The sequence below is a fragment of the Panthera leo genome, chromosome C2, assembly GCF_018350215.1.
Source record: "Panthera leo isolate Ple1 chromosome C2, P.leo_Ple1_pat1.1, whole genome shotgun sequence".
Classification (NCBI taxonomy): Eukaryota; Metazoa; Chordata; class Mammalia; order Carnivora; family Felidae; genus Panthera; species Panthera leo.
The window spans coordinates 88444159-88470969 of NC_056687.1; the positions used below are offsets into that span (position 1 = coordinate 88444159).

The 26811-nt window shown below is 37.6% G+C and overlaps 1 long non-coding RNA gene across 3 annotated transcripts in view; it reads right to left on the minus strand.

The window, feature by feature from the left end:
* Positions 1 to 5122: 5122 nt before the first annotated feature.
* The window catches only part of LOC122198499, a 33734-nt gene continuing 12045 nt past the window's right edge, over positions 5123 to 26811 (minus strand). For 2 of the 3 annotated variants that reach the window (XR_006193015.1, XR_006193016.1), the window contains 3 exons: positions 23033 to 23110; positions 19300 to 19491; positions 18597 to 18993 (listed from right to left, as the gene is read on the minus strand). This is a non-coding gene — a long non-coding RNA (uncharacterized LOC122198499). Of the gene's footprint in view, positions 5274 to 18596; positions 18994 to 19299; positions 19492 to 23032; positions 23111 to 26811 lie in introns of those variants that run through there. The other variant, XR_006193017.1, reaches the window with a different exon arrangement.

Below are 26811 nucleotides of genomic sequence, written 5' to 3' on the forward strand. Positions count from 1 at the left end.
GATCATGACCTGAGCCAAAGTCGGACACTCACAACCGTCTGAGCCACCCAGGCGCCCCTTGAGCATTTTTTTTAAACCTCCTGAGGTTAATTATAGTAGTGCTTTGAAATCCGTGTATGTTAATACCAAGAGCTGCACCCTGTCAGGGTCTGTCTCCTTTGATTGCTATTTTATCTTACAATGGGTTGGCAGAAGCAGAAGCATTCTTATAAAATGGGTAAAACTGGATTGTGTTTTGGACCTTTTGAATTCTATATTGTGGGGAAAATGGGTTCTGGAAATTCCAAGTTGGTTTTATACTCCAAACTCTTGATAGCATCTCAAACCTTAGTTCATCCCCCTTACCCCCCACCCCTGGCTTCACTAGAGTCTGTCCCACACGTGCATATTCAGAGATAAATCAGAGATTTGGGCAGAACTTATACAAAGAAGGTAGGGCTCCCAGTCTCTGACTTTAAATATCATAGAAAACATCATTTCTTTTAAGCAGCTAGTATTTCTCCAGGTTCTGTCCTCTGGTTCTTCAGTCTAGAAAGTCTATGCACTTTTTAATTAAAAACTCAGTCACCCCATGTAGTGCCAAATCTCACCTGCTTTCCAGATAAAAGATGTGAAACCCAGTAAGTTACCCTGTGCTGTTGCCTTTTTCAAATGTGTACTTTGCCTCCAGAATCTGGCTGCTTTTGTTGTTAGCTCTTCATTGCCTTCAAGCACTGTTTTGGGTTTGTTTGTTTGTTTGTTTATATAGTATTTTGTCTAGAGCTAATATTGGTTATCTATGAAAGGGTACCATCTTTTAGGAACTACTCAGCCATTCCAGAAGAACCCCTAGTCTATTTACATTTGATACAATTTTCCTATGATTGGTGTAAGCCTGCCATTTTGTTATTTGTTTTCTATTTGTGCATCTGTTCTTTGCTATTTCCTTCTTTAATAGCTGTATTTTGCATTAGTTGAATATATTTTAATATTCCCATTTACTTCCTAATTCGTATTTCATTATACTTCTTTGTTTTGCCTTGCCTTGTGTGTGTGTGTGTGTGTGTGTGTGTGTGTGTTTTCTCTAGGATTACAACACATATCTTCATCACATGTTATCTTCAAATATAATATATAAATATTCATATATAATATATAATCCTTAAAACAATATATTTCCATTCTGTGCCTTGTGTTTTTGGTGCATTTGTTGCACATATTTTGGCTTCTATACGTATTTAAAGCCACAATATATTATTTTTGCTGTAAAAAGTTAATTATCCTTTTCAAAATGAAGAAAAAAATAAACTATATTATGTTTAATCACATATTTATTATTTCCAGAACTCCACATTTCTATTTATAGATCCAAGTTTCCATTTACTCTTTTATTCTGCCTGAAAATTTTCCTTTAACATTTCTTTCAATATTTACCTGCTATTAAGATTCTCTCTGCTTTTGTTTGTCTGAAAATGATTTACTTTGCTTTTAAACTTGAGGGATATTTTCACTGGATATAGAATTCAATGTTGACAGATTTTCTTTTCATTCAACACTTTAAGATGTCATTCCACAGTCTCCTGGCCTCCATGGTTTTTATATAAAATTTCAGCCCTCATTTGAATCATTCTCCCCATATATGTAATACGTCTTTTTTTCCTCTGTGTATTTTTTAAGATTTTGTTTCATGTCATTGTACTTCAGAAAGTTGATTATGAATTACCTTGCTGTGCTTTACTTGGTGTTATCTCAAATTTGATTTGTTTAGCTTCTTGGATTCATTACACTTATTCATTAAATTTGGAAAATTATGTCTATCACACCAAAATCAGTACCCTAAATTCTAAATGCTGAGTCTTTATTAAAATGAGCTGTTATAGGGGTGCCTGGATGGCTCATTCAGTTAAGCCTTCAACTCTCAATCTTGATTTAGGTCATGATCTCACGGTTTGTGAGTTTGAGCCCCATGTTGGGCTCTGCTGACAGCATGCAGCCTGCTTGGGATTTTGTCTCTCCCTCTCTCTGCCCCTCCTCCCCTCTCTCAAAATAAATAAAGAAATTTTAAAAAATGAACTGTTATATATAGCTTAAAGCAGGATTACTGATTCCCTCTTCTATCTGAGGGGCTGTGCCTGCCTCTAAGCTTACCTCACCATTCAGTTGTTAGTGTGGAAAAGCTAGCATAGAAAAAGAGATCCTCGGGCTTACCTCAAGAACCCATGTCCTGCTTATGTATGATATATCACACAGGAGAAGTAAGTATAAAAGAGAGTACCTCACATAAATTGTTCATCTTTAGGACATAATAACCACACTTGTAGTAACTGGGGTCCAACAATGCCCTAAGCTCTGACCACATTCATGAGAGAGGTAGGAAGAGAAGTGGAGGCTTGGTTAGAAAGGGTAGAAGATTCCATCCCAAATAATATAGGTAGAAGGGTTTTGTAAGTACCTTGAGTCACAAAAAAGGAATACCACCAACAGAATTCAGAGATTTAGATTAAATTATATCAGATTAGATTAATCTAATGTTTAGGTCAGAAAAAGATTTGAGAGAAATGCACATGGAAGTATGGAAGAGATTGAGGTTTGAATCTAATTTTGGTGGGAAAACAAATAAATTCCAAAATTTCTTTGACACTCTGAGGTAACGTAAGAAGATGACTGAAGTAAATCAGTCTTATACTGAGCACTATGAAAACAGAAAGAAGAGAGAACCTAACTGTGTCTGAGGGATCTAAATGGGTTCTCAGAAAAGGGGACACATAAACTGAATCCAAACAAAGATGAAGTGTTCTCTCTACAAATGCACCAGTAGAAGTAAAAGAGCAGACTATAGGCAGAGTGATACTATAGCAAAGGCAAAAGTATCCAAGAATTGTTTGTATTCAACAATTTTTGAAGCATTTTTGAATGATAAGCATTCAGTATGTTTGTGGTGGCATAGTGGCACATGAGAAGTCAGGAAGTATCAACAAAAGGCCTTCACGCTGTAGAGTTTAGACTTCATCATGCAGACCAACAATCACCAAGCTTTTTGATTCTTGAGCATGCAATTAAAACCTTAAGTTTGAAAAACTCAAAAAAGAAACTTAAAAAAAATTTAAGCTGCTAGACACATATGAATATGTAGAAATCAATAGTCTGCGTATTTTAAAAAACAGAGGATATAATGGAAGGAAAGATCTTATTTAAATATCAAAACTGCAGTAAAAATATATAAGAATACGGGCACCTGGTGGCTCAGTCAATTAAGCCTCTAACTCACGTCATGATCTTGAGATTTGTGAGTTCAAGCCCTGCGTCTGGCTCTGTGCTGATAGCTCTGAGCCTGGAGCCTGCTTCAGATTCTTTGTCTCCCTCTCTCTCTGCCCATCCCCAATTCATGCTCTCTCTCTCTCTCTCTCTCAAAAATAAATAAAACATTTTAAAAATTAAAAAAAAGATAAGAATCATCTGAACAAGAAAATGTGCAAGATTTGTTTGAAGAAATCATTCTAAAATACTACTGAGGACACAAGATATTTGAACAAATAGAAAGGTATACCTTCTTGAATCAAAAGTTTTGACATGATCAATTTTCTTAAGTTAACCATTAAATTTAATGCTTCCTCAATGAAAATTCCAATAAGACTTTTATTTATTTATTTGTTCATGTAATCTCTATACCCAACATGGGGCTCGAACCCACAACCCTGAGATCAAGAGTCATATGCTCTTCCAACTGAGCCAGCTAGGTGCCCTCTACAATAAGACTTAAAAAAAAAAATTCATCTTAATGTAAGAACACTTACCATGAACATATAACATGAGATCTACCCTCTTAACCCATAAGTATATAATACAGTATTGTTGACTATAGGCACAGTATTATATTGTACTATAAGTACTTGATCTCAAGCACTTACTCATCTTGCTTAACTGAAACTTTATACCTATTGATCAGTTGCTCCCCATTTTCCCCTCCCCCAGGCCCTAGGAACCACCATTCCACTCTTCAATCCTTTTTTTTTTTTTTTTATTTTACTTTTTTTAAGTAAACTCTACATCCAATGTGGGGCATGAACACATGATCCTGAGATCAAGAGTTGCGTGCTTCACCAACTAAGCCAGCTTGGCACCTCTCCACTCTTCAATTCTATGAATATGACTTTTTAAGATACCTCATATAAGTGGAATCATGTAGTATTTGTATTTCTGTCACTGGCTTATTTTACTTAGCATAATGTCTTTAAGGCCATCTGTGTTGTTGAATATGGTGAATTCCCATCTTTATTAGGGTTGAAAAAATATTCCGTTGTATGTATATACCACACTTTATCCATTCATCCAGTGATGGACATTTAGGTTGGTTCCACCCCTTGAATTTTATGAATAGTGCTGCAATGAATATGGAATGCTAATATCTCTTCAAGATCCTGATTTCAATTCTTCTGGATAAATACCCAGAAGTGGGAATACTATAGTATATGGTAGTTCTATTTTTAGTTTTTTGAGGCACCTCTGTACTCTTTTCCATAGCTGTTGCATCATTTTGCATTCACCGAAAGTGGACAAGCATTTCAATTTCTCCACATTCTTGCCAACACTTGTCTTTTTTTTTTTTTTTTTTTTTTTGATAATAGCCATCCTGACAGGTCTGAAGTGAAATCTCATCATAGTTTTAATTTGCATAGTTTTAATTTGATTAGTGACATTGAGTAATTAATTTTTTCCTATTCCTACTGACTATATATATGTTTTCTTTAGAGAAATGTCTATTCAAGTTCTTAGCTCATTTTATAAATCAGGTTGTTAGGTTTTTTGCTATTGAGCTGTAGGAGTTCCTTGTATATTTTGGATATTACTCCTTTTTAGATATATGGTTTGCAAATATTTTCTCCCATTTCATAGGTTGCCTTTTCACTCTGTTGATTGTTTTCTTTGCTGTGCAGAAATTTTTTAATTTAATGTGGAACCATGGGTCTATTTTTTACTTTTGTTGCCTGTGTTTCTGGTTTCATATCCATGAAATCATTGCTAGAACTCAAACCCAAGTTCAGCCAAACTCCAACCATCAGGGCCTTAATTGCTATGCAGTGTTGTCACCGATTTAAGGAGCAAAATGAAAAAGAAAACAAAAGTGCCACACCTTTCACCAGGCATGAAGAGAACTCACAGAGGAAGAGATGGAGTGGCTCCATCCGATGGCAGGATATTTCCTTAGATTCAAACATTATGTTTGGCTTGGTTAGAAGCCCAAGCTTTAGACCCAGGTAGACTTCCATCAAATATTTGAGACTCAGTCTCTTGACCTGTGAAATAGGGATAAAAAGCAGTGTAATATACTTGTTATTAGAATCAAATTAAATAATGTATATATAGTGCCTATTAAATAAATTGTAACAATTTTTTTATCATGTATCTTCTGTTGGTCTAACAGCAAAAAGAAAAAAAATAATGTCCTTTAGGGTGGAACAGAATTATTAAGACTAGAATGAACATTGCATTACCTCAAAGACATTTATCCAAGTAGTTTTATTCATATATTGAAAATAATCTGTTTATTTATCTTCTAATAAGCACTTTTATCTTGTGGTTTTAAACAATATATGCACAGACAGTAAATAGCCGAGTGATCTCTTCAAACTTGCATACATTCCAATCCAGATTTTCACTCTCCAAACTAATTGAAAACAAATTCTGAAAAATCATGAAGGCAAATGGAACCAAAAAATCTGTAAGTATTCAAATAGGCTCTCAGGACCCCTCAGTAACATTAAAATGTACCCTGAGAACGAATCAAAACAATATGATTGCTTGAAATTGTTGTGCATGTAAATATGGAATCAGTCCCAAAGGACTGGATGGGTAATAAGTATTTCTCTTTTATATGTCTGCTGGCTCTGACCCTGGAAACACTCAGCTGGGAACTGGTGTGTCTGCTCTCATGTCTGAGTGGACTACAGCTGGGCAACATCACCATGCCTGTGCATGAGAAAGAATGATTCTCCCTCCTCCCTCTCAATCTATCTGACATCTGCTAATGAAGTCCAGAGGACAGACTTTGCAAAGCCCATCCCTCCTGTAGAGGGGGAACATTTGGTGAAATGATGAATGGCCTATACCCAAGCTAAATAGACAAAAAGAGATTAAATGTAAGCAGTTGAACAAAATGAAGCATACAAATTATAGCAGACATCAGTACCTTCTTTCCCGATTACTCCGATAGGAACACCACCCCACCCATTAGGTGTTAGCAAAGCAAACTTTCACTTTGTGTTAATTAACAAAATATATATCTACAAGAATTACATGGTTGTCCCACGTATAGCTTTCTGTTAAGTAGTGAATTGTCTTTTCTTAACTACAATGAAATTAATGTCCTTTTTAACATTTGCTAAATCTGTACGGTTTGTTGTTGTTGTTTAAATACAATGGAACAATTCAGTAAGGTATTATAAGATTTCATCTAGTGAGGATAAAAGTTAATGCTGTCTAGAAAGCAAGGCTTAAAATTTCTTGAAGCTGTGTTTACCATCCTGCCTAAATTATGCAGGCAGAGCTTATAAACTATTAGGGCCTTTAGATCTTTAGATTGGAAACATTTTCAGATTTAGAAAAGCTTCATTGTTTGATTTGAACTTTTCTGTTTCAAATAATTAGGGTGGAATGGGAACATAATCCTCTCACTAACATGTTTTTTCCTCCGAGAAGTCTGAGGAATGTCGCATAAAGATGCAATCTGGGAAAAAAGAAAGAAAGATGAAAAAAATTCTGTTCCTTTTCACTTAATACCTAATAACAAAATTGCAAAATATAGAACATGATGGTTAGTGTTATCTTTTACTGGAATATGTCAATTTCCCCAGAGACACTATGCAAGTAAGTATTTGAAACACAGCTGTGGAATATTTGAAGATCCTCCTCTTTGAGGCTTTTCTACACCTGTTCCATGGCAGCTATCCACCCACCTTTGCCTCCATCCAGGTAAAGAAATAAATAAAACAAACAAAAGGACGATTCTTCTTTGACATGTATTTTGTATTTTGTTACCTGTTTTACATCTTTGCAATTCTGGATAAAATAAGCTTTGAGAGAAAACGTCCACTTTAAATTTCATATTTGATTTCGTGAGCTAACCTTAGCTAGCTGCCCCTTTGAAATCACAATGGAGTCTTAAAATCATTTAAAGTGTTATTAATTTAGCAGTTGCACAGTGATGGATTTTTCAGATTGCTCATACATAGATCTCTTGACTGAAAATGTGCATAGCCTTGTTTCCTTAGCTATCACTGCCATAATTTCCATGAAGGATGATATTCCACAGCAAAATTACTGATAACCAAATGAACTGCCATTAGATAACTCCATTATCTAGGCTAATGTAGACTTTAACTGGTCATATTACTTTGTGAAAAGCTGATGTAAATATTTCCAAATAAAACTATTTTTAGAATATAGGCTTTAATTTCTGTCTTTTAACTACTAACAACCAAGCATAAATTCATTACAGACTTGTAAACTCAGATGTGATTAATATTTCTCTACTACATGAAAATGAGTTTGAAAATATAGGTAGAGCCCTAATTATGCTTAATTCAGCTCATAAATGTCCAAAATAAAACAACCTCAGATTGTTACATATATCTCTACCCTTGATTTCAACATGGCAGTTCACAGTCTTAAAAAATAAAATAAATAAATAAATAAATAAATTTTTTAAAAGGAGCAAAAAGCCATTTCATTTTCACTGCATGCTGAATGCATTTCAGGTCATTATTTTTATGAATAGAAAATGTGAAGGTCATTTAACCTCATCCTTACAATTAACAATAGCTATCAGTTCAGAGCTGTGGGAATATCTGTGAATCTAAGTTTTGCTCAGGGAAGTTCCAGCTAGGAAAGAGAGAGGAGATAAAACAAATGGGCCTTCCTCATTTAAATTCCTGAGTAAATACTACCACATTACTAGCTCTGAATAATTAACTTCCATCCACTGTGCCAAAAATGACGCACTGTGTCTGGAATCCATCTTTTCAATAAATACCCCAGAAAGAAACCACCACAGAAATCATGACTGCTATCACTGCACTGAACTTTTTACTTACTCAAATCATTTTCTGAAAACCATCATTAGAATCAAATTAAAATAAAGCTGAGGTTTTCTGAATAAAACTGTCAAAAAAGATAAAAGTTTTTACATTGACAGTAAAGTAAATGATTTTTTCCACTCTGTTGAGGTTGCATAAGAGCGCAGTATATCTGAATGACTTATGGTCCATTAATGACAGATTAACAGCTGGAGGGGGGGAGATCTTTCCAAGAATAGTTTTCAAATGAATGAAACTTCAGGCCTAGAGGCAATGGGAAATGCAAAGTGTGGGGAACTGGGGGAGGATGTGGGTGGAGGAATCTTATAAGATCAGACTTTCATAATTCATTAAAATCACTGAAAATGACAGAGTGTGATCTGAAATGAATTTTCCATATTCACCGGGGGAAGAGGTCATAGTTACTAAGTCCTTGAAGGTGACTACAGGAGGTAGAGACCCAACGTGAGTATATTTGTGCAGCATACCCGAACAAAATAAGACTTGCTAAGACAGAACATAGTGAAGGATTCTACCTATGTGGTTTTGTTCACCGGGATTCTTTTGTTATAATGAAACACCAAACACTGCACGCAGCCAGACTTCGGTGGAGTGTGGGGTGGGGGTGCAGATACTAAAAAGGTATTTGATGTATACAAATTTACAAAGACCAGTCCCATATTCTGGAATTATAATTATACCATATATATACTTAAATAAAATTATAAAAAATAAATTGAACAAATAAAACAGCTAGCTTTCATTTTTTAGGTTGACTTTCTGGGTAGCCTAAATTTAATTTTTTTATCATAAAAGTAATTCATGCTTTTATAGATATTATAGAAATCTGGTAAAATAAATGAATAAAGTAGAAGTCACTTCCCAGTAATATCCATATTTAAATTTTAGTGTATTTACTTCCATCATGTAATGTATTTATTCATAACCATTTTTTCAATAAGAGTGAAATGATATTGAATGTACATCACATTATGTTGGGAACATAGGAGCCATTTAGCCTTGCTTTTGAAGTCAGTGATCTATCTTGATGTAAATCCAGCAGGCTTGGCAATCTATTATGGCTACTAGACCAAGGCATATTTATTTTTCTATCTGGCCAGTGCTGGATTTGTGTGCTCAGTACTCATTAAAGATACTATCAGTAACAGTGATCGTAGCATGTATATAGCATCCTTACATATATAACTCTACCTAAATTCCTAATGCAAATACAGAAATTGTAGATGACTTCACTACCTAAAGGTTCAACAAGTACATCTTCATCTAGCTTCTGACGTCTTTTTTTCAGATTCCATCAATGAACAATAAACTTTACTCTTCAATAAGAAAGAATTTTGACATAGGTCAAACACAAGAGTGGAACATGGCCCCACCAACACACACAGAAACTAATAATCTTGTTAAAAAAGAAATAACCCACTGTGTAATGAAAAAAATATATTAGATTAATTATGATGATAGAAATACTACAAAAATGATTAGAATAGTGTCCATCTGAATTAAGTATTTTTCTTTAAAGGTGATTAATTTTATTTTACTGAATCCTTCCACATTCATATTTTCTTTAATTCAGAATAAATGATAATAGTCAAAGATCAAATATCTCTTAGAGGGAGAAAAGTTGGAGATAATTTCTTATGAAATTTTAGGCTTTACGAAGTTGCTTAAGGATGAGTACTCAGGCATAAAATCTGTCTTATTTAAATCAAGTCTTCAAGGAAATTGAAGAAGATATAAAGAAATAGAAAAACATTCCATGCTCATAGATTGGAAGAATAAATATTGTTAAAATGTCAATACTACCCAAAGCTATCTACACATTCAAGGCAATCCCAATAAAAATTGCACCAGCATTCTTCTCAAAGCTAGAAAAAGCAATCCTAAAATTTGTATGGAACCACAAAAGGCCCCAAATAGCCAAAGTAATTTTGAAGAAGACCAAAGCAGGAGGCATCACAATCCCAGACTTTAGCCTCAACTACAAAGCTGTAATCATGAGGACAGCATGGCATTGGCACAAAAACAGACACATAGGCCAATGGAATAGAGATTCCAGAATTGGACCCACAAAAGTATGGCCAACAAATCTTTGACAAAGCAGGAAAGGGCATCCAAAGGAAAAAAGACAGTCTCTTTAACAAATGGTGCTGGGAGAACTGGACAGCAACATGCAGAACATTGAAACTAGACCACTTCCTGACACCATTCACAAAAATAAACTCAAAATGGATAAAGGACCTGAATGTGAGACAGGAAACCATCAAAACCCTAGAGGATCAAGCAGGAAAAAAAAACCTCTCTGACCTCAGCTGCAGCAATTTCTTACTTGACACATCCCCAAAGGCAAGGGAATTAAAAGCAAAAATGAACTATTGGGACCTCATAAAGATAAAAAGCATCTGCACTGCAAAGGAAACACTCAACAAAACTAAAAGGCAACCAACGGAATGAGAAAAGATATTTGCAAATGACATATCGGACAAAGGGCTAGTATCCAAAATCTATAAAGAACTCACCAAACTCCACACCTGAAAAACAAATAATCCAGTGAAGAAATGGGCAGGAGACATGAATAGACACTTCTCTAAAGAAGACATCCAGATGGCCAACAGGCACATGAAAAGATGTTCAACGTCGCTCCTCATCAGGGAAATACAAATCAAAACCACACTGAGATACCACCTCATGCCAGTCAGAGTGGCTAAAATAAACAAATCAGAAGACTATAGAGGCTGGAGAGGATGTGGAGAAACAGGAACCCTCTTGCACTGTTGGTGGGAATGCAAACTGGTGCAGCCACTCTGGAAAACAGTGGGGAGGTTCCTCAAAAAACTAAAAATAGACCTACCCTATGACCCAGCAATAGCACTGCTAGGAATTTACCCAAGGGATACAGGAGTACTGATGCATAGGGGCACTTGTGCCCCAATGTTTATAGCAGCACTCTCAACAATAGCCAAATTATGGAAAGAGCCTAAATGTCCATCAACTGATGAATGGATAAAGAAGTTGTGGTTTGTATATACAATGGAATACTACTTGGCAATGAGAAAGAATGATATATGGCCTTTTGTCACAACGTGGATGGAACTAGAGAGTGTTATGCTAAGTGAAATAAGTCATACAAAGAAAGACAGATACCATATGTTTTCACTCTTATGTGGATTCTGAGAAACTTAACAGAATACCATGGGGGAGGGGAAGGAAAAAAAAAAGTTAGAGAGGGAGGGAGCCGAACCATAAGAGACTCTTAAAAACTGAGAATAAACTGAGGGTCGATGGGGGGGGGTGGGGGAGGGACAGGAAAGTGGGTGATGGGCATTGAGGAGGGCACCTGTTGGGATGAGCACTGGGTGTTGTATGGAAACCAATCTGACAATAAATTTCATAAAAAAAAAAAAGCAAAAAATAAATAAGGAAAGTCTTCAAGAAATCAAGAGGCCTTTATGCTCTTGACTATTGATGCATTAACTTAAATGCTTATGATAGTTTATTGTTATAATAAATATTATGATAATAATCTCTAATTCCACTACCCTGGTGCAACAAGTTTTAAAATTTCCTTTTCCTGCCCATTTGAAATGCAAAATTTGTAAAAGTTACATTTACAGCGAAATAAAAATCTAGGGATTCAATTTTTTAAGTTTTACATTACATGATACATATTTTACCCTGTTTTTACTTAATCTTTAAAATAATTTTAATGGATCCATAATACTGCATAAAGGAGAAGCCCCATAATTTAATCATTCCCCTTTTTGAAACACTTAGATTGTTTTAAATGTTAACATGTGTTTCTGTTTTATTGATAAACTTTTGCCCAATCTCAGAGTTTTAGCTTTAACCCCAACTTTTCTTTTTTTTTTTTTTTTTTGGTTTGTTAATGTGTTACTCTAGTAAGCTATATTGTTGCTTTTCACATTTAATAATTCCCCTTCAAATGTGATGAGCTTTTTCTTATCCAAAGTATTCATTTCTTATATTTAATAAGATCAAGTAAATCTATTATTTTCCACATTTTTGTCTTTTTTTTAAATTTATTTTTGAAAGAGAGAGAGAGACAAAGCATAAGTGGGGGAGGAGCAGAGAGAGAGAGAAATAGAATTCAAAGCAGGCTCCAGGCTCTATGCTGTCAGCACAGAGCCAGACGTGGGGCTGGAACTCAGGAACCAGGAGATTATGACCTGAGCCGAAGTCAGACGCTCAACCGACTCAGTCAGCCAGGCGCCCCTCCATATTTTTGTCTTTACTAGTAATTCTTATTTTTCACAAATTATGTTTCCAAGTGCCATCTTCCATATTTGCTCTTTGGTCTTGCATTTTAATGTGCTCTATTGAGTTTTTTTTTTTTTTACATCATATTTCTTTTTTTTAATTTTTAATGTTTATTTATTTGTGAGAGGAAGAGAGACAGAGACAGAGTGTGAGCAGAGGAGGACAGAGAAAGAGGGAGACACAGAATTCGAAGCAGGCTCCAGGCTCTGAGCTGTCAGCACAGATCCCAATGCGGAATTTGAACCCACAAGCTGTGAGATCATGACCTGAGCCAAAGTTGGAGGCTTAACTGACTGAGCCACCCAGGTACCCCTAAATCATATTTCTAATAACTACTACATTCAACAATGATCTCAGTCATTTCAGTTGCTGTTTTCATTATTGTTTGATCTTAATGTTTGATTAGTTAGGATGCCACAGTAGCAAATACCAAAATTCCAGCTGCTTAAAATAACAAAATATATTCCTTGCCCACTGTCCATGACCGTCTTGGGTTGATAGTGGGGTCCTGTTCCTAGCAGCCCAGGGAGACTCAGAGTGATGAATCAGTAAACATTGCCAGTCTTGTGCTAAAGGAAAATGTGAGCTTTGCAAGGTATGTCAGTTAAATGCTCTAGCCCTAAAATAACATATCACTTCTGAGCTGAATTCATTGGTCCACACTAGTTCTGTAACTCCCCCTGACTACAAGGGTCTGCAAACAGTCCTATCACATACATAGATACGTGGAGAACTGAAAATATTTGGCAAACAGCACTAGTGACCGCCATCTCTCTCCTAATCCTTTCTTTAGTGTCATAAATTAACCTGTATTTTCTAAAAATTTCCATTTTATGTTAAAAAAAAGTATGTTAGGTTATAGAGTTTGGCCTACAATTCCCTTCATTTTGCTTTTTATTTCATGTTGCAAATGTCTTTTGTGTGTTTGTTTGTTTGTGTTTGTTGTGGATGGCTTTACACTTTCTGTTTGCTCATACTTCCATGTGATTAATTTGCTAATCTTTCAAAAGCAGACCAGATGGAGAATTGCTTTAAAGCATCTTCCTAGCAATCTGACTGTTTTCTGGCTGAGTGAGCCTCTTTGATCTTGAGTTGGAAATTAGACTTTTTTTCCCCCTAAGGCTTTTCATATCCCAATAGTTTATTTAATAATTCAGTGTCAGAGTAAGTTTTGACGAATAGTTAAGGTGTGGAAGAGATTTTTCTCCAACTACAACAGCTTACTGTACAGTGTATTGTCCTTCCTGGACCTGGAGTTAAGAAACAGCTCACATGGAGGGTTATTTCTATCTTCACCAATACGGGGTCAACATGTTGATGTGCAAAAATACGTAACTAGGGGACTAGAGGTCAGTTCAACTCAGAGTCTCAGATGATGGCAGAGAGGATTATTTGAATTCTGAATCAGTACACATTGTCATAACTATCACTGAGGGAGGCTATACAGATTCCTTTTAATAGCTACAAAATACCTATGTGTTAGGAGCAGGGGAGAAGCAGAAGGAGAGGCTCAGAGAATCTTAAGCAGGTTCCATGCTTAGCGTGGAACCTACATGGGGCTCAATCCCACAATCCTGGATGGTGACCTAAGCCGAAATCAAGAGTCAAGTGCTCATCCAGCTAAGCCACCCAGTAGCCCCTCAAAGGAATTCTTAATTAATATTTAGAGAGAGGTTGCTTCCTTCTATTTAAATCAAATACATGGCTGAAATTTTAATTATTTCACTTTAAAGAACTTGAATGTTAATTCAACCTTGAGGTTAGGAAGGGACAAAGGTGTTAAAAATGGATTCATGAGGGGCACCTGGGTAGCTCAGTTGGTTAAGCATCTGACTCTTGGTTTCAGCTCAGGTCTTGATCTCATGGTTTGTGGGTTTGAGCCCCATGTCAGGCTCTGCACTGGGTATGAAGCCTGCTTGGGATCCTCTCTCTCTCTCTCTCTCTCTCAAAGTAAAAAATAAACTTAAAAAAAATGGGCTCCTGAGCTATCCAAAGCTGAGTTCAAACTTAGCCATGTTAGTAATGAGCTGTGCAACCTTGGGTGACTGATTTGATTCTTGAAGCTTGGTTTTTCTCATCTGGAAGAAATACATGATAATAATACCTAATTCATAGGATTGTTGAGAGGATTAATTTCTAAACATTCACCATAGTTCTGGCCAGTTTTGAGCTCAGAGGAAGGAAAACAGATAAACAAAGGCAAGAAGATGAGGAAAACACAGCATTTGTCCCAGGTTGATTGGCACTTTGTGTATATAAGAGAAAGGATATTGCATAGTGTTGTGCTAGTTGTTCACTGCACAAAGGTGCCAGAACAGAGGGGCAAGTGATTGGCACTTTGGGTATATGAGATTAGGGCTGCTGCATAGTGTTATGCAGGTTGTTCACTGCACAAGAGTGCCTGACCAAAGGGACAAGTGGAGCTGAAATCCAACCCATATTCTGCTTTCACAGGCATCCTCCCTGGCATAGGTTCATCTGCCCAGAGGAAGAAGTGCATTTTTCTTTACATACTATATGAGCTAAGGGTGACCCTGAATAAACAGGAATTATAAGAAATTAGACTAAAATGTACATCTGTGACTCCCAATAGGGAGGAGTAGAGTTCCAGAGGGCACTCATCATCTCCTCCATCATCTCCTTTCCTTAAGTACAGGGTGTTTGGGCCATTTTCATCAGTTGGTTTTTAAAAACCAAAAGCAAAAATACCTATTGTCCCCTGATGTATTATACAGGCCTTGATATTCCAAACATTTTTCCTTCCTTTCCACCCTTTCTTCTGAGTCATCATTCCAACAGTTTGCAGGAGGTCAGGTAGCCCCGACCACTTTGTGTCAGTTGTGGTGTTTTGCTTTTTCCTGCCAGGATAGCCTCCCGGATTGAAAGGCATTTTACACGGTTTGATCTTGGTAGTGTAGCTGAGACTCGAGACTCGTTGGTTGGACGACCAGCTGCCTCAGATCACAGCCTCTCTTCTTTCCCGCCGACATCATCTCCAAGGGGAGCGGGGAAAGGAGGAAAAAAGCCACGAGGAGAGTGAAGTGTGCAACAAGATACTGAATTCTGCTGTAGAAAGCGTCCCAAAGTCTATACTCCTCCTGTTGTCACTCCTTCTCTGTGCTGCTCTCCAAGGATGCAGGTTTCTCAGGACCAAAGACCCACGCGATGCTCATGCTTCCGCTACAACCTGCAGATCCCATGACCTGCGAGAGGGGGCTGTGTGGCTGCTGGAAGAACGGAACATCTATTCTGTTCTTTCCAAGCCTCCAATGCCTTTTTAACCAAACGGGCAGGAGGAGGGGGCGTTTGTATCGGGCAATAAAGGGTTCTAATGAGAATCTATTTCATTGATCCATAAAATAAAACCAAGATTGTATCATCTATCTTCTTCATATAATAACGATTACAATTTATTAAATTTTGAATATGTTCCAGGTGCTTTACATACATTCTCTTTAATCCTTATCACAACACTGTAAGGTAGTTATTTTTATCTCTGTTCTATGATAAGAAAAATGTCAGTGAGAAAAGTTAATTAACTTATTCAAATATAAAGAGCTAATAAGGAATAGGGTTAGGATAAATCCCAGTGCTATCTGACTCTGTAGCCCGTGCTCTTTTTGTTTCTCTTTTTATTAGTGTCTCTAAAATGATTTTTAGATGACAGTGTAATGCATACACATATTCTCACAGGGCACAATCTATACACTGCCAGGTGTATGTAGTCAATGTGGACATCGTTTTCACATCACTTCTTTCACCCAATTTCCAGTCCCGGTAACTTCCCCAGTAGAGACCAGTTTTCAGAATTTTTAAAGACATTTACATATATATATATATATATATATATATATATATATATATATATATAATACACACATATACATATATATATACATATATGTGTGTACATATATACATATGTATATGTATATGTATATGTATATATGTGTGTATATGAAATATTTTCATATATATTTCATATTTTAAAAACATATCTATGTTTTGTGTTTAGGTTGTTTTTTATGTGTTATAACACCACTACATTCAGACCCACTCCTTTTTGTAGTAGTCGGATTATATTTAAATTTGTATCTGCCGTCTCATTCTGCTTTCTTTTTACCCAGCTTCCTGCAACCTAATTATTCTGGACCCTGACTTTTTATATAAGTAAACAGGCTGAAAAAAGTGTTTGGAATATGATACTGCTAATTTCAAAGAAGCCTGATATTTTTCATTCTAGTGTATCTTTGTGTCATGGATAAACATACAGTTATTGGGAAACACTAATAATAATAGTAATAAAGGAAATTTCCCTCTACTCACTACACTGATATGATGACGTGAACATCAGTTTTTCTGTTTGGTTGAATATGGTGCTTTTTTTCCACAATGTGGATTTTTCTCAAAGGTCTGCTTTTCCTTGGCTATATGACATTTTGGCCATCCCTCATTTTACCTCTGTGGTATGATGCTGCAATTAATTTTATAGCTCAGGAAACTATGAACCAGAGGGAATGAATGACAGTCAAAGGCATGGTGCTATCTAGTTCTAGAACCAGAAATGAATCCCATCTAAGTGCTGGCTCCTGTCTCAGTATCCTTTCTACAACATAACACATTATTAATGGGAAGTCTTATGTAAATGCTTTAACTTATTTGTAAATCTATCCTCCTTTCTCTTCACATTTCATATCCTATTTCCAGTCACATTTGTTTAGCTGAAAAAGTTGGACATGCTTTGTGTCCTTGGCAGAGAACTCTGAGAAAAGCTCATTTATTCTTGCAGTTTGTTTTGAATAGCTTCTTCTGGAAGTATCTGGGATTTGGATATGTTCAATAAATCCCAGTTAATAAAAAGTTAGAATATTATGGGACCTCAGAAAAAAAATCAAACCCAATTCCTTGTTTTATAAATTCATTTAAAAACACATATTGTGAATGCACTTACTGCACCCTCATAAATGCTGGTACATGTTAAAGGGTATTTCTATATCACATCTGGGAAACTGGAGCCAAGAAAGACCAATTCGCTTGAAAATTCTCATGTTCATAGTTAAAAGGACTGGAGCCCAAGTCTCGTGACTTAAAGTCCAGTGTTAAACACCCATGTGACTTGCCAGGGTGTTATTCTGTATAGTAATAAAACATAAGGTAGTTCGACCTACTTACCGTATGTGCTAAGCTTCATTCATTATCTTTGTGGCTTATAGAAAAAGACAGTATTATTGTGACATGCCTAATGCATTTACACCTTTTAAAACTTAAGACTTTTATACAGTTTGTTTTCAAATTTCTAATCACAGATAAATAGCAACATTTTGGTGGTCTTGAGTGATTTGCAGCTCTCTCTCTCTTTTCCCTTCTCATACAAAAATAATTCTTAAGGTCATAGTACGTGTATTCCTGCAACTAGCATTTGTATTCAAGTTCAGTAAATCTCATTGTCAACATTTTGTGACCGTTCTGGTTAAATTCTGTGGAAGGCTTTATGTTGCATTGTAATCCTTAACATACAATTGTGTTCTACCTGGGCTGTTCAGGGGTATTGTTGTTTTGAATGAAAAGTGTAGCATGTGTTTAGTGCATTACTAGGCACCTTGATCTCTCGCTGGGGGGGGGGGGGGGCGGGGGGGACAGCATTTAGTGACCATGCATCCTCATTAGCATGGAGGACAAGCCAGTGTAATGGCAAAGGAAGTGGATTTGCCAGGAGATGCCCTGGGTTTGCATGCCCTACTATTCCTGGCTCTCTCAAACCCTTGGCTTCTGTATCTTAAAAATGGGGCAATAATATCCATTTCCTCAGGGTTGTTTTAAGATTTAATTGAAATAATGCATGTGAAAGTACCTTGGCACATATAAGGAGTTTAATAAAGCTAATTTCCTTTCCAGTTTACTTAATGTTTGCTACTTTCAAAACCATTCTTTCCCAATAATGTAATAACTGGCTTTGACAGCAGTAACAGAGCCATACACGGCATTCATGCTCCTTCCCTGAAGACCAGCTTTCTTCATTAGTATCTGAGCCTGGCAAATCAAAATCCTTTCTAAAATCTTCTAAGTGACTTTAAAATCCCTGGGTGCATTAGTCTGGATCACTTGAGTGTATCTTGCACATTTAATTAAACCTGTTATTTCTGGAAACAAAAACAAAACATTTAAGAAGGAATGGCTGAGAGCAACCGTTGTCTTTCCAGTAGTGCAACATGTGAATGGCTTAAGGAATCTTTTAAAGCTGTGCTTTATTTTAATTGGTTTCTGAATCTGCTCATTTTCTGGCTGCGCCTCTATTTTCTTCATCTGCCATTGCCTTTTGCCACTTCTCTTTGGGGATATCTGTTATCCTTAAAAAAGGGATGAGATTGGAATTAACTTGCTTTTGACCATATCCATTTATCCACTTGAAGATCACTGTGGCAAACTATGAAAAATGCACTAGTTTTGAAAAATGACAAAGCTCCCAGGATTGAAAAGGTGCTTATCCCCTCACAGGAATCAATTTGTGCTGTTATTCTTGGCAGCTAGAGCTGGATTCTTCAAAAGGAGATGCAGATTCTATTTTTCTTTATCTTTCCTCCCCTGAAAATTATGTCTTGCTTCTGCATTGGGAAGGTTTTGGATCAAAAGTTCTTTCCTATTTGCACTGCAAATAAAAAACACACCTCATTGTAAATTGTGTTAACACCTTTTCGACAATCTAAACCTCATGAGGAAAGATATGCTGACTATTATGTGTACATTGTAAGTGCTGTGCACAGGTGTGTTTATAAGGAGGCCTTGTGTTTGATCTCTTCCATACCTTAGTCCTTCCCTAAGCATTATTATCGGCACGTAGAAAATGGAATCTGTCTAATCGGTTCCAACTGAGTTAAATCCAACAAAAGTACTTCACTTTGAATTTTAACTGGACCAACACCTTTGTCTTAGTAATAAAAATTTAACCACTTACATTTTCCATCTTCTTGTGTTACCTCCTTCATGGTCCAGGATGATGCCTTTGTTCACTTTGGACAAATATGATGCCAAATGGTGCTCTTCTTGAAACCCATGGTTTCCCAAACATCAAGAGACACAACTCCATTTCCCCTAAGAATCCTCTCATGTTCCATTCCCATGGCGACACAAGTCCCATGGAATCTCCCTACGTGGTTTGATATGGTTTGGGATAGAGAAGAGTAAGGAAATTAAGGGGCAACGTTAGAACATTCACACGGGACAGTCAGCTCTATTACAGAAATGGCCTTTCATTATCTGAGAAATCTCTTATGTCTAGGCTGCAGGTGCATGTGGTTTCAAGGTCACAATATTGTGTTTGGACTGCTTCTTGACAAGTCCTGCATAGAAGGTCCATTGCTCATTAGAATGTGTGGATTTTTTCATCCCTTGCTATCGACTATGAGAGATTAGGAAAAGTTCCATTAACGTTTTGTAGGTCATGCATAACTTTGATAAAATAAAAACTAAACTTTAAGAGATAAAATCTATAAAGAGTAAAAAACAGTGATTGTAGACTCTGGTAGAAATTTCCATCGTGGCCCAACTATGAGACTGACTCTAGAGTATTTTTCCCTTTTGCTTTGATTAAAAGTGCAATTTCACATGAAATAGTGTGATATTTCATCTCCCGTTTCCAGGGAGGCTCTCTGGAGATGGTCATTAACCAGTGTGGTCAGGCGAACCAGCAGCTTCCCTGATTAGTTTCTCCTGCTGTGCAGTATAGACAAAACCTCAATCATAAGACATTCCAGAGAGCTTGAGTGTCCATACTCCAACTGTGCTACCTAGAGAACTGTCAAGTGTCTGTAAATATTTTGCAGTTCCTTAGGAAAAAGTGTTAGCCTTCTGAAACAGCAGAGTAGGATTGTCCCTGCATCTAGCCCTGGTTCTTGGTGGATTTGGTTTGTGTGCCTTCTTTTAGGCAGGGTGTCTCTTTGATGCGTCCCATGTCTGTAACTCCTTTTTATCTCTGTGTGGTTTAGGCTAAGGAGTATTTTTCTTCTGACACTTTATCTTTTTCCTAAAATGAGCAGAAACTCACTGACTATCCTTGATTGATTCATTCGTGACCTTAGTTGGGACTAAAAAGCCAGGCCACTGGACAGGAGAAAGAAGCCTGAATATGCTACAGGAGATGGGGGAGAGGGTCCATCTGTTACTCCTCACAATTTTCAGTCAATCATCCTCATTTTACATTTCCCCTCCCATCCTTAGCTCCCACTGCTAAAGTGAAAAGACAAACTTGGTCATTATTACATTAATTTCAAGTTCATTCCAATCATCTTGCCACTTTAACATGTTTTGTCCTATTTTCTCTCCCAGATGGTGGGTGTGCATCTTCTGAGAAGAATGATTAGTAACTTCAGCGCCTTAAAGTTGTGCATCCACCAAATAGAGCTATCTGTAAATACATTGTTTGTTTTGAACAAACCTTCTGTTCTGGTTCTATTTGATTAACAAGAATAATCAAACATCTAAATAAAAATCATTGTCTGTTACCACTGGAGAGTGTCCAACGAGTCACAGACAGCTTGGAAGGCTGGCAAAAGGCAAGACGCGTTGTGCTGGGGGACATCCAGGTCAGCGTGGAGGGACCTGCGTGCCATCTGCCCCCACCCCTTCTGCTCAGAGCCCAGTCCAATCATTTTAATCTCATTAGAGCAAGATTCTTCTAAAGCCAAGAGATGGGATTCAGCCGTGGCTCCCAATTTCGCCAATTGCACAAAACCTCACACTGACAGAGCCAGCTTCTTGAAACGCCTTGAATAACCTCGTGGCTCACGGTCACCAAGATGCCTCCCAATACTGCATATTCTGTAAAGGGCTGAGTACCATTTCTCTGTGTTTTACCTTTCCACGCCACAAGAGAAGTTGAAACCTTTCAAGTTATAATGTGTATGTTCCCCATGCACAGCGCTGGAAGATATTATGTGCTAATTGTTTGTTGCTTTACAGCAAAGCAGGCCCACTGAGAAGCCGGCCCTTTTATGATATTTGTAGAGCTGCATTTCCCAAGAAGCAAAGTTCAACAGGAAAAAAAAAAAAAAAAAAAAAAAAAAAAAAACCCGATCAGAAACCCTTTCTTCGCCAGATAAGAAACATTGCTGACACCCTATTTAATGAAAACTTTCAACTGCTTCTTTTCCATCTTTATTTCCCCCTCTAAGGTTCAGCTTATTGGCTCATTATGCTCAGGGAACATGAAGGATGACGAGGACATGGAATTCTGGCTCAGCACTTTGGGAACCCAGCCCCCACTGGCTCAGCCTTCCTCCCTTCCTCCTCTCTCCCTCCCCCTCTCGCTGCTGCTCTCCCCTCTTCCCCCAGCTCTCCCGCCTCCTGCTGTAGATCTCTTTCTGCTGCCTGGCAACCGCTCCACAGGCAATGTCACACAGGATTGCTTATTACAGCTTCAGAGAAATAAACAGGAGGGGAAAAATTCTCGCTGTTACATTAGAACAGTTATGTACAAATGTACCAAAGCCAGGTAATTCCAGGAGTGATGTTATGGTAGAGTTTTGCACCACGGTGCCTAGGTAGGTCTACCCTTACATGGGTAGAGAGAAGGGTGAGGGGTGGGGAATAAAAAGAGAATTTTTACATGGCTTTTAGCCACCAGTGTATTAAATATATCCATTCTGTTGGCATAGACGTCAAATATAACTATTTCTGGGCTTTAAGGACTGTAGCAAGATATTTTGCAGTTGTCATTTGCAAAGTGCACTGTGCATATGAAGAGCACAATTCTAATGCTTATCATTATAATCTTGACTTTTAAAATGATTGCGTAGGTGGCCTTAACAAGACTTAAGGGCATCTCATCTAGTATCTGTGAAGTGAGTCAGGACCTATCTTTCCTTCAATATAGTTTATTTGCTATTATGAGGGTCTTGTGTTCTTTTAAACATTCACTTGGGCATTGCTTCCAGTAACTGGCAGGGATTGAGCACATTCTTTGTAACCAACACCGGATACAATGGTGAGAAGAGGAGACCCGGTGGCCCTCCCAGGGATCACACCATCACAGGGAGGACCGACAATTAAACAAATCACTGCAATAAATTCTGCTAAAGGATAAAAGGCGAGAGGGGATAAAAAATGGAAAGTCTGTTCCATTTTCCACTCAGGATTCTATGCCTCCCTGTGACAGGAATAGTTCTATATCAGGATTTCCTTTTGTGTCCTATCTATTTAGCCAGGCAATGGAAGGAAACCCGTTTCTTTCTAACTTGGTTTCCTGAGCATGATATCCAAATAGCATAAACACTGTTTGAAGTGTGTCTTATCTAGAAATCTGAACTCACCTTTAACTTGATTGTTAAATCCTTTCATGTTCCAGGTCCTTATCCTTGTTGGCCTGAAAACTGGGAGTGACACTGGCCTATTTGCTGGGACTAGTGAACTGTAAATCATAACTAAGACCTCATTCCTCTCCCATTCCTCTTGCCCACAAATCAGTCTTAAAGGCATGGGTGTCCCCAGTGCAAATCACACCTGCCCCAGGCAGTTTCTGAAGAACTCTAGTCTCATTTAGGAAAATTTCTGCTCCCCTCCTAGCCTTCTTTTGTCCTCCTGTTCTTGTCTTCTTGGTCTTCTGGTTTATTTGGCTCTGTCTCTGCTTCCTTACCTGTACTCCCCATGCGATCTTGCAACAGAATTCCAAAAGGTTTTTGTTTTCAACTTACCTCTCACCTGGGCTCCCCGATAGTTGACAGATGCCTCACATGACTAAGATGTGCTCTTTGGGAACCCAGCACCGGCACCTAAGTGACAAAATTTGGTTCTCAATTTGAGGTAAATCACATAGGTACGGATCTATTTTTCTCAAAATTATGAAAGGAATCACAAAACCCACAATCCGGTATTTCTGAAAACTGTTTAAGGAGCAGTTACATCAACATCACCTGGGGCTTGTCAACAAATCAAGATTTAGAACTGAATACCAGATTTACCAGCCAGTTTCCCTAGCTGATTACTATGAACATTAATGTTTAAGCCTCATGGCCATGATCATTTAGAGATTTGGACAAAAAAAATAGGCCTTTTCAGGTGACTAAGTGACAATATAAATCCAAATTTTTAGCAATACCAACAGCTTTTGTTTTAGTTTGGTTTTTTGCTATTGTTAAATCACATCCACCCAGACTTTTAGGAAGGGTTTCTCTGTAAGAATATGGGTATATCCTTTTTGAAATTAGTGGACCACTAATATAAAAACAAACAAACAAATAGCACAATTCATAAAGAACAATAAAACAAGTCACATGATGGATTAGATTATCTTATTTACCGAGGACTTCTGACAGGTTACTCATTTATTCATCAGATATTACTAAGTGACTATCATATGTCAGTCACCATTCCAAATGTTGGAGACACAGGACATTTTGTCTGAACAAGATAGGCAAAGTCACTGTCCTCACTGAGCTTCCATTCTAGTAGAGGAGGCAAGCAATGGACTGCTTAAAAAATAATGAAATATGTCCAAGCAGTAATGGTGCCATGAAGAAAAGTAAAATAGCATGTGGAGTTTGAGATTAACTGGCGACGTGGGGGGAGAGGCAGTTTCAAAGGGGGAAACTTCTCTGAGATGATACTTCAGTAAGGACCAGGATGATGTAAAGGAGGAGCCATGTGGAAATCAGAGGAAAGAGTGTTCCAGGCAGAGAAAGAAGCAAGTACCAGGCCATGAGGCAGGGTTGGCCTTTATGTGTTTGGAGGGAAGCAAGTGGGCTAGGGTGGCTGCAGCCCAGTGAGTGAAGGGAAAGTGGCAACGGATGGGGGGTGGGAGGGCATGAGGACTTTGTAGGCCATGGTCAGGAAGTTTGTGTTTTCTTCGACTTCTAATGGGAAGCTATTTTAGAGTTTTGACCAGGAAGTTACGTCATCTTATATGCATCTATGCTTTAAATCATTCAGGTGTACAGACTGTAGAGGGGAAAGACTGAAGCTAGAAACCAGCCTGAGGTTTCTTCAGTAGTTAATGGCAAGAGATGATGGTAGTTTGGTTGAGAGTCCTATCACTGGAGACAGAAGGGAGCAACTTCAGGATATATTTCAGAGAAAGTGATGGTAGCACTTGTACTATATATGGAAAAGGAAGGAAATAAAGAAACCAAGGATACCCCTATGATATTGGCTTGACCAACTGGTTGAATGGTAGCAGATTTTATTGAAATGGGAAGCCTGGAGGAAATGTACTTTAAAAAAAAAAAAAAAAGTTTATTTATTTTGAGAGAGAGAGGAGAGAGAAACCCAAGCAGGGTCCACACCCAGTGTGGAGCCCGACACAGGGCTCCATCCCATGACCCCAAGATCATAACCTGAGCAAAACTCAAGAGTTGGACACTTAACTGACTGAGCCACCCTGGCACCCCAAGTGGAAGTGTACTTTTGGAGAAATCATAAAAAGTTCTCTTTTTGTTGTAGTAAGTCTATAAAACCTTACAGATTTTCAGTCAAGATGTTGAATAAGGAGTATAATAATCTGGAGCTCAGAACTCCAAAATGGAAAGAAAAAAATGAGATGTTTTGGATATGTAGTTCTGAAGAGATGTGGAGTCCCAAGGAGCAAATGTCCCTAGAGAGGAGAAGCTGGAGAATTGAACACGAAAACACTTAGTGTTAGAGGACTTAGTGTCCTCTAAACATTTAGAGGAGAGAGGAGGGGGTCAATGAAGGAGGCTGAAAAGGAAAGAAAGTGGGTGTGGCATCCTAGAAACCAAAGGAATGTTCAAGCATAGGACTTGCATCATGGTGTATAGTGACAGAGATGGCTGTTCAGCAGCATGAAAGGAGGCTCAGTGCCAAAGTAATAAGTATATTTGGATGTTAATGATTTGTATTTTTGTGCTTTAATAAATAAAAGAGATGTGAAAGTTACAAGTGAGCTCTCCTCCAGGACCTCCAAAATGGAGAAAGCAACTGTTGACAACATCCTGACACACAGTTACGTAAAATGACATTCTCCTTAAGGAAAGGAGACATGTTCAAAAGCTAGTGGGTTTCTTTTTTTTATAAACTTCCTTTAGCAGCAAATCAACATCACCAAACGGCTGATTGAAAGGGCAGAATAAAATACGCTGATTATATCTGCTAGAACTTGGCATTTGGGAGAGGAAAGGTTAGGGTTTAATAAGTGGTAACTGAAAGCTAACATTCTTAGATTTCCAGTAGGTTTTACAGCAACTGAAGGCACACAGAAAAGAGGAGGTGGGAGAGCGAAAGACATATTTCAAGCTGTGGTGAACTGTGTTTTTCTATGTGCTCACTAGCTCAGAGACTGTACAGAAATAATGATACCCTGACTAGACAGGAAAGGAAATTGCTGCCCTGTTTAGTATTTATTGAGTGCCCAGAATGGGAGGCATTGAGGGCACTTACAAATTAGGTGACTAGAAAGTTGTGGGACTGATCCACATTTCATCTGTGGTCAAACCTTGTGTGATTTCTTCTCCATAAGTTTAGTTTATAAGGCATCTAAAAATATGTGTCTCACAGACTGCTTTTATATCCATATGAACAAGTCTTTCTCATACATAGTATTGATCACTATTATGATTAATTTTGACTTTTGTTGACATTTAATTTAGTTCATTCATGTTTTTAAAAAACGTGTTAGGAGGTTTGAAGTTAATTCCACAAAGAAGGCCAACTGCTGGCCAAACATTTTCCTGGGGGCTATTTTTTTCTTTTTTCAATCTATCTACTTGGATTTTTAGAAAGGACTTTCTCCTTAAGAGTATAAAGATATCTATTTTAAGTGAGCAGACCACTAACTTACAGAATCAATAATAAGAATTCATGGAGCACCTGGGTGGCTCAGTCAGTTAAGCACCCAACTTTGGCTCAGGTCATGATCTCGTGGTTCGTGAGTTTGAGACTTGCGTCCGGCTCTGTGCTGACAGCTCAGAGCCTAGAGCCTGCTTTGGATTCTGTGTCTCCCTCTTCTCTCGGCCTCTCCCCCACTCATGCTCTGTGTCTCTCTCAAAAAAAAAATGAACATTAAAAAAAAATTTTAAATAAAAATTTACTTCATGGGAAAGGAAGCCACAAAAATAAGGGAGAGTCTATAATGGCAGGTTGAAAGAACAGACCAAACTGAATTGCAGCTGTGAAGGGATCAGATGTTTAGTAAAGTTGATCTCTTCCTTTTTCTGATTTATCCTCTTTACAATTTAGGATCCTTTACAGTGATATGCCTGTACTGGATTAATCTGCACTTTTTTTGAAGTTACAGGAAACATGCGATTATCTTCACTAATGAAAGGGAAGAAAAGTACAGGCAATCCAAAATGGTGGCATACTCCCTGAATTATGGCCAGTTGGCTGTAGGATGTGTTTTGTACTTAAGTTTGGATATGGGTGTGTCTGATTTTCTGGGAATTTACTTCAAAGGGAAGAATGAAATGACACAGTGAAAACTTGGCTTTCTTTGAGCTGGGAAACTCTCCAGTTTTCCTAT